This window comes from Seriola lalandi, unplaced genomic scaffold (genome assembly GCF_002814215.2).
Source record: "Seriola lalandi dorsalis isolate HSWRI2012SDOR001 ecotype SW California unplaced genomic scaffold, Sedor1 jcf7180002054563, whole genome shotgun sequence".
Taxonomy (NCBI): Eukaryota; Metazoa; Chordata; class Actinopteri; order Carangiformes; family Carangidae; genus Seriola; species Seriola lalandi.
Genome location: NW_019525116.1, coordinates 1,384,465 through 1,392,621, shown reverse-complemented (window position 1 = coordinate 1,392,621; position 8,157 = coordinate 1,384,465). Strand labels below are relative to the sequence as shown.

General features: G+C 43.3%; 1 protein-coding gene across 6 annotated transcripts in view; it reads left to right on the top strand.

Annotated features, from left to right (window-relative positions):
• The window catches only part of nfixb (nuclear factor I/Xb), a 138,996-nt gene that overhangs the window by 31,510 nt on the left and 99,329 nt on the right, over positions 1–8,157 (top strand). The window lies entirely within an intron of this gene.

The following is an 8,157-nucleotide window of genomic DNA, read 5'->3' as shown; positions in this document are numbered from 1 at the left end:
ACACACACACACATTAAAGGTTGATGACAATGTTGATTTAGCCCGATGCCATATTCAGTTGTTGTTTTCATAGATAAATACAGGCCTGGAGACGACTGCAGCGAGGCAGCCAGTGACTTCTTCTGTCTATCTGTGTGTGTGTGTGTGTGTGTGTGTGTGTGTGTGTGTGTGTGTGTGTTACCTTCTGTCTGTCAGAGTCACAACACTGCTGTTCCCCTCACGCCTGCTGTGGCTCTGGTGATGTCATGGTAGAGGAGAGTGAAAGGGATGATTATTTAGCGAGGGCCTGTTATTTCTGGCCCTGGCTCCATTAGCACTGTATATAGAGTTTCGGCGCTCTCCACATCGCTGGCCACCCGCGGTCATTACGACCGCTAAGAGAAGTGATGCCTGCAGACTCATTGTGACCACAAACCTTGATAACCCTTTTTAATTCAGGGCTCTGTGGGCCCTAATTAACACTGCTGATGTGAAGTCCCTGTGTATTTGTTTTTACTGCGTTTAATTGTAACTTGGAGCCTTGTTTTTTCTGAGCAACATTCAGTCGATAGTTGTTGATAGTTTTTTTTTACTTGAAAAACGACTTAAATCATTAATAGATTTCTGTTTGAGGTGAGTCAGTCATTGCAAACAAACAGTTTATTTTGAATCCGCCCACAGTGTCCATGTCGGCGGTAAAGCCATAAAACAACATGCTGCGTTTCGTGAACTCAGATACTTTAAATACCAATAAACAACACTTTACAACTAGTTAAAAACCTACATTCAGAATCATAATTGTTTGAAATTAATGTAAAAACAACATGAAAGTAAAACTACACATTCTGCAGAACAATGGCAGCCATGATATATTACAACAAATATCAACAATAGACTTGTATTAACAGGTAGTGGAGGCTGTAGCTGGTTGAGGTGGAGTTTTACCTGTTTCTACTGTTAATTTATAGACAAGAATCACAAGCCGCTAATCTTTCACAACGTGTCGCATTTTATACGATAATTCTTTTTTTGTTTTTTTATATAAGATATTAATCTGAAAAGCAACTAGTGACTGCAGCCGTCAAAGAAGAGCGGGAGCGTCTAAGTGTAAAGTAGAATCCAATGGAAATAATTAAGTACTAAAGTACAAGAAGCTGAAAATAGTGAGATAAATCATATTGTTTCAATGCAAAGAAAAGGTTCACAATTTTTCGAAGTAATTGTCACAGTTTGTCTTGCTGTAATCATTCCTTCCTGTTCTTATCGGCCATTAAGAGATCACTTCCTAATGTGAGTGATGGGGGGGAAAAACCCCCACAGTCCTCGCTCTGTGCAATAATGTAAATCCTCAGTGTTCATATGGGCACATGATGCTTTCAAACACAGGTTCACAGTCAAAAGGCAAAACCTGTTTATTTGAAGCAGCGTTAATCAGAACCAGAAGTGCTGGAGAACTGAAGCTCAGGTCAAAAGGAGCGTCATTTTTCTTTAAGATCATGTTTTCTAATGTATTATGACGCTCTATGACAGTATATAATCGGACTTCAAAGGCTGTAGGAGTGTCAATACGGCGCTTATGCTCATAAATCAGCGTGAACCCGAACACCGTGCACCTGGTGCGAGGAGGGTGGAGACAAAGCTGTATTTCTCATTAACGACGCGAAGCTCGAACCTCGCAGAAGCCAAGTCTGCATCGCCCAAACAGTGAAACTGATCCTTAATTCTGTGTGTTGCAGAGAATCAAGAGGACTCTTGTCAGATTTCCTTAAGTGCAACCAAACTGTTTGCAGTCAGGTTTACCTTCAAAAACGCCGGCGTTCTGCTCGATTGCAATACACGTCTCGGGCTTGAAATGCTCAGTCGTGTTGTTTCAGCTCACTTTCTTCTCCCAACACTGTGTGAAAGGCCGACTTTCATATTTCACACTCATCTTTTTGAAAAGAGGAGTAAAGCCCTACAGCTTTGTGAAGCGGCAAGTTAACACATGAACCTGAGGATCCTTTTCGTTTTCAGGCCGTGTTGAAATTCTAATTCTGCAAAGGGATCTCTGCATAAGAGGGGTTATGGTGTAACATCCCCCTCGCTTTGAGCCTATTGATAAATCAATGTGCTTGTAATTCTCTGTGATGTATGTCAACCAGGCCCGTCCGGATCAAAGGAAATGTGGCATGGAGCGAAAGGCTACCAGCCACTCGCTGCTTATACTGTTAAAAATGATATCATCTCTCATTTCTAGCGTTTCATCAAAAATGTATCACCTTCCATCGAACCAAAATAGGAATGCAGGATCAAAGAGAATGAATTTGCTAAATGCATTTCTTTGTCGCAGGCCAGGCGCACCGTGTTTACTGATTACAGAGCTGGTTTTTACCAGGGTAGAAAATTAACACCCGCCACCAGCCAAATGCTGCTAAAAGCTGGCTGCTTTTTCTAAGTTTGTCTCCTCTACCAAACAGTTTGGCAGGCGCATTATTTGGATCTTGGTTGGCGAGATTGTGTATTTTTCTATTTTTTTTCTTTTTCAATTTTACCAGTTTAGATAGTTAGATTTAAATCTATAAGAGCTGAAACACAAACAACAAAACAACAAAACAACAAAAAAGTTGAAGTGTGGTCGGTGTCGGTATCACCGTCACTCAGCTCAGTCTGCACTGGCAGCAGCAGCAGCGGTGGTGTAGTGTGTTGGCTGGCACAGTGAGAAAACACTCAGTCATGGCTGTTGTGGTGCTGAGTCGGCCTGCCCCGGCACGGCCAGTCGCTCACGTGCACACACACACACACACACACACACTCACACATACACATTAGTGAGACGCAGGGCGGTTCCTTCATCCAGCAGCACATTCTTTCTAGACAGCGGCAGGCGGCTGAGGGAAGAGGGTTTTGTTTTTTGTGTGTACGTGAGTGTTTGTGTGTGTGCGAGGAAGTAGTGTGTGGTGGCATGAGGCTTTCAGGCTGCGCAGAGGTCGGCTCTGATTGTGTAGGTGAGTTCAGAATCGACCGTGATCCATCTCGATAATCAGCGTGATCACCACAGGCTGTGTTAAGCTTGGATGTATAATATATGTCAGTGTGTTCCTCCACCCCTCCCTCCCCACTCATCAATACTACTGTCTTCATCCAAGAACGTCTGCGTGTCTCAACACGCGTTACACCTCCTCAGGCAGGAACCAATGTTAATTTATGTGAAATCGCTAAAGAGTATCACAGAAACACAACAGCAGCACACAAAACCTGCGCCGTTTCTCCTGTGAATTCATGTCTGCGTTGCGTAGTTTCGATTTGAATCTGGACCTGCTGGAAGCGGGGCCTCCGTGTCGAGCCGCCTGCTGACAGATGGAACATAGTGGCTGATACTGGTGCTAGTTTTCTGGGGCTGAACAAGTTGCTCCAGACCCAGAGGTTCGGAAGGGCCCAGTGTGTTTTGCAGTGCAGCCAGGCAGCAGAGCCCCTTTGTGGGACTGGAATGTGCCGTGCGTGCCTCTTCCTCGGCTGGTCCCCTCCACCTCCACCCCCACCGCCCCACACACACACACACACACGGCCCACCCTGGGCACGTTAGCACGCAGCCACCGCAAATTGCTTGCAGATTTTTCACACATAGTAACGTGCTGGTTTGTAAACTTAGATAAGTGCAACCGACGCAGGGCGCCGAGCTCCGTGGATCTTTACGCATCACTTGCTCGCCGCAGAGTGTGGGGACTTTTTCCCCTGTCTTTAAATTTTAATCCTAGGCACCCCCCACCCCCTCTCTGTTTCTAATGATTAACAGGAATGATTACAGTGTGTGATAACTATGGAGGGTCATGCGGCAGCAACTGTAGCTTGTTCAGATTACAGTACAAAACCACAGCAGGCTGAAGAAGACGAGCTCTCTGTAGCATCTGGGCAAGTGTTTGGTTTGTTCAGGATGAAACCAGTGGGACACACCTGCTACCTGCTGATGTGTAAGTTCCCTAAATGGTCACTTTAGAAAGTTTCATAATTTGGTAGAAACTTTCACTGAGGTTAAAAATGATACAAGACCAGTTTTTGATAAATATCCACCTGGGTGAATCAAAATGCTTTGTTTTGAAGAGGTCACTGATTAATTGTCTGCACCCTCTTCACCTTCACCTGCCTCTATATGACTGAATCTCTTTCCCTCTCGTCTCTGCCCCTCCTCACCGTGTCTCCTCCGCCACCTTCCTCTGCCCTGGCTCTCTGTCAGCGGTCTGAGCCGAGGTCAGGGGGAGCCGGTGTCGGGCTCCGTCCGGGGTCAGGGACGCTCAGTTGGGCAGGAGAGGACAGAGCCGAGCCCCGGCAGCACAGAGCCGCGCTAATGAAGGGCCAGGCGGCCGGGAGGCCCTCGGGTTATGCAGACCGTGGTTTAATTGGTCTAATGAGATGCAGCGTGGCCTCGGCGAGGTCATCTACCACAGGACAGAGCAGGACAAAGCAGGGCAGAGGGGCCTGCTGCTGGGTCAGAGACAGGAAGAGACTTTTATCACCGCCCGAGTTTGGTTCGTGTTTCTGAAGTTAAACATTTACGAGTGATATAGACAAATCATGTCAATTGTTCATGTTCTGGGAATTCAAAAGGGCTGAAATTGTTTAGATGATCAATGTTGGTTGGAAAACAAAACATTCAAGCCAAAGATTTTTCATAACAAAAAAAAAAAAAAAAAAAAAAGCATTTCTCTTTGCCAACATTTTGATTATTTGGCTTGAGGATCTGGACTTTAAAGCAAAGCTCACTTTTACCTCCATCATTTCCTGGAAAGTCCGTCACTGCTGCCTGTAAAAAACAAAAGGATACTTGTAATTGTTCTGACATTTTAATTGCATACATTTTATTTGCCTTCATTTTACATGTATTTAGTGATGTGATGAGGGACTTTTACTTCTTACATGGACAGGCCAGCCTCCTGCTTCCTGCTATGTAACTCTATTTATTCACTCACTGCTGTATTTTCATTCAACATGCAAAGATGTGAGAAAACAAAAAAAGTATATTTGATAAGTGATTTTCCTATCAACCCATAGACATGCTCCATTTTACATGGAGAACAAAAGCTTATACTGAACCTGAATTAAAAATAATTGGCAAAAATATTTATTGTAATGTTTCTACAGCCATAATATAAGATAAAATGTAAATTATGATGTAGTTAAATCGCCTAATAGCAACTAATAATGGATCACAATAGGATCATTTTTAAATGCTATTCATGCAAAGTAATAAAAAAAAAAACAAGATATCATCTATTTGAAATGATGGATTATTCAAACAGAGATTAAAACGCAGAGGGTCTCGCGGGCGCATTGATGAGTCAAACTGGGTTTTTCAGAGTAAAAGAACCTTTTCTCTCCTCGCTGAAAGAGTTAATCTGAAGTTGGCAGCCAACTCCACAGTCTCGGTCAGACGTGCAGAGAATTGGAAAATAACGGACTTGAAAATCATTTCTTTTGTGTTTCTAGTCATAGACTGTTTAAACTCAGCTGAAGGTTTTATATGCAGCAGTTTTTATGAGAATGAAATCGACGCTTTTGCAGTGGAAGAGCTTGAATTGTTTTTTTAAATATTATAACAACACGCATTTTAATATTTAGGTTTATTTAGGTTTATTTTAAATATCCCCACACCTTTATATAAATAATAATGACAATAATAATAAATAAAAATCTAACAAAACAGGTTCCTCCAGGTTTTAACACAGCAAAAAAAAATAAAAAAAATAAAAAAAGAATCTGGCATTATCCCGGGTCATTTGGGGTCTTACAGGAGAGTGTGGCTCATTTGCTTGACAGACTCCATTTCCAATACATATTTGCATGTGTTTCGTGTTTCCTCTGCTGATATTAATTGACGGCGGGTTTTAGTAACGGTGCAGCACAAATGTCGCTGGCGGGAATGCCAGCCCGTCTTTTTTTTTTTCTTCTTCTTCTTCTTTTTTTTTTCTTCTTCTTCTTCTTCTTTCCAGCTCTTTTCATTTCCATGTTATTCCTGGCAGACTGCGTGGATGATGTCTTCACTCTTTTTAAAGTATTTATATTTTAAGTGCCCTATGAGAAGAGAGAGAGAGAGAGAGGGGGAGAGAAGAAGGAGTAGAAGAAGAAGTGATGGTGCATTTTTAATTGTCTTGGCTTGAGTTTTTCGTCCTGTTAACGGGGGCCTGGATGATGTTTGAGGGGAAGCAGCCAGAGACATGATGGTGGAAAATAATCCATGACTTTAATTGGGCGGATATCGGTCTGTTAGTGAAACTCGCTTTTTTTTTTTTTTTTTCCTAGGCCTGAATTGTGACCCATAATGCACCACGCACAGACGCAGCTACAGTGCTGATTTTTGTTTTCTTTTTTTTTTTCTGGGGCTTTTAAGGTGAAGGTGACGAAACACAGGAAGCAGGTGAACAGGTGAAGACGTCGTTGTCGTTAGTTTAAGCTAGTAAAAATATCGCGGGGAAAACAGCTCCGACTGCTAATTGATAATAAGCCCGAATTAAAGCTAAAGGCCAAGCGCATTTGGCCTTAATTTAATTTCCAGGTAAGGAGATTAACCCGGAGACACCTACCACGATGGGTTTATGCTGCTTCGATAACCTAAATAAGCCTTTTAGTATTTCAACACAGCGACCTGAACGTGAGACAATATAGTCCCAGTGTGGCGCAGCAGATAGTGCAGACATGCAAATCTACAGTGTGGCTCACCCACGGAGAGGCTGAATGATCGTCTCTCCTCCCTCCAGCTTTTGGCAGTTTCAGAGAATCTGCATAACAGTTATTCCTGGAAAAATAAATATGTGACTTTTTTCAGCCCATGGAAGGCAAATAGCATAGCTAAGGAAAATGACTTAAACCCCCTTGTAGTCAAATTCCAGTGACATTTGAATGGCGGTTTATTTGCATCTTGGCAGGGTCACCTAGAAAGCTGTAATTCTTATTGAAAAGCAGACACACAGTGGAATCACATTCAAGTGCCAGTTATCTGCTGCTGCTAAGTTTCCTCATGTTTCTACTGCAGGTGGTGAAGGAAGCAGAAACATATCTGACTCTGGTGGCACCTTTCTCTCTCTCTCTCCCTCCCTCTCCCTCCCTCACACACACTCACTCACCACAGTGAGATTTGTGATTGTGTGTACCTCCGGCTTCCTTCGCTGCATTATCTAAACCACACATCAAACTTTGGCAGCGGTCAGTGACACACAACGCGAGTGAGAGTGAGTGCGGAGGTGTGTCGCCCTGCACCGTGTTAGCAGATGATGGGTGAGAGCTGGTGTTTCATTAGGCTGATGTTCAGGACTGTTTGGAAAAGAGAGCGGAGGCGGTGACGTTTACTGGTGAGAGGGAAGGTGGAGACTGTTTGAGTACCTCTGCCTGTGCCTTTTGTTTGTGTATTTGCAGTTGTGGCTTTGATTAAATAAAAATTTCAGTGACCTTGGTGAGCGTTGGCCTCGTCCGGTCTCTGGCTCTTTGGACGTTGTGACCTCACCTGAGGTCATTTTCTCAGAACATGGAGAGAAATTTATGAATTCGCTCATTTATTTTCATAATGACAATTATTTTCCTTATTAATTGTTTCCTCCATCAAAAGTTGCTGTTTATAAATTCCCAGATCTCAAGGTTTTTTTAAATTATGAGTCAAAAACTCCAAAAAATATTCAGTTTATTATCATTCATGACAAAGAAAAGCATCGAATCCTCATGTTTGAGAAGAGGGAACAAGAACACGAACAAGAATATTTGTCATTTTTGCTTGAACAATGACAGCAATGACGAGTTGATTATCAAAACAGGTAATTGATATTCCATTTTCTGTCAATCGGCTAATCAATGAATCAAAAAGGGTTTCAGCTCTACACTCGCTCCTCGCCCCTGCAGCTGTGGATGAAGCCTCTGTGTGATATTGCCGGTCTTGTTGCGTTGGCAGAGTTGTGGATGTTGACGGAACAGCCCGTGAACTGAGCAGTCATATGATTTCTGTACACGGTGAATCTGTTTGTTTGGAGCCTCGGCTCCTGGTCTGTGATTCAGCAGCACTTGCGCCTTCAGACGACGTGTCTGCAGAGCAGGTGCAAACCCTGAATGACATGCTTCTCGATGAGGCAACATGGCAGCCGTCGCCGCTCCCCGACCGAACGCCAGAAACCCTCCTGGGGGACTCGGGAGGAAGCCGGAGAGCAACATTTTTTTTTTTT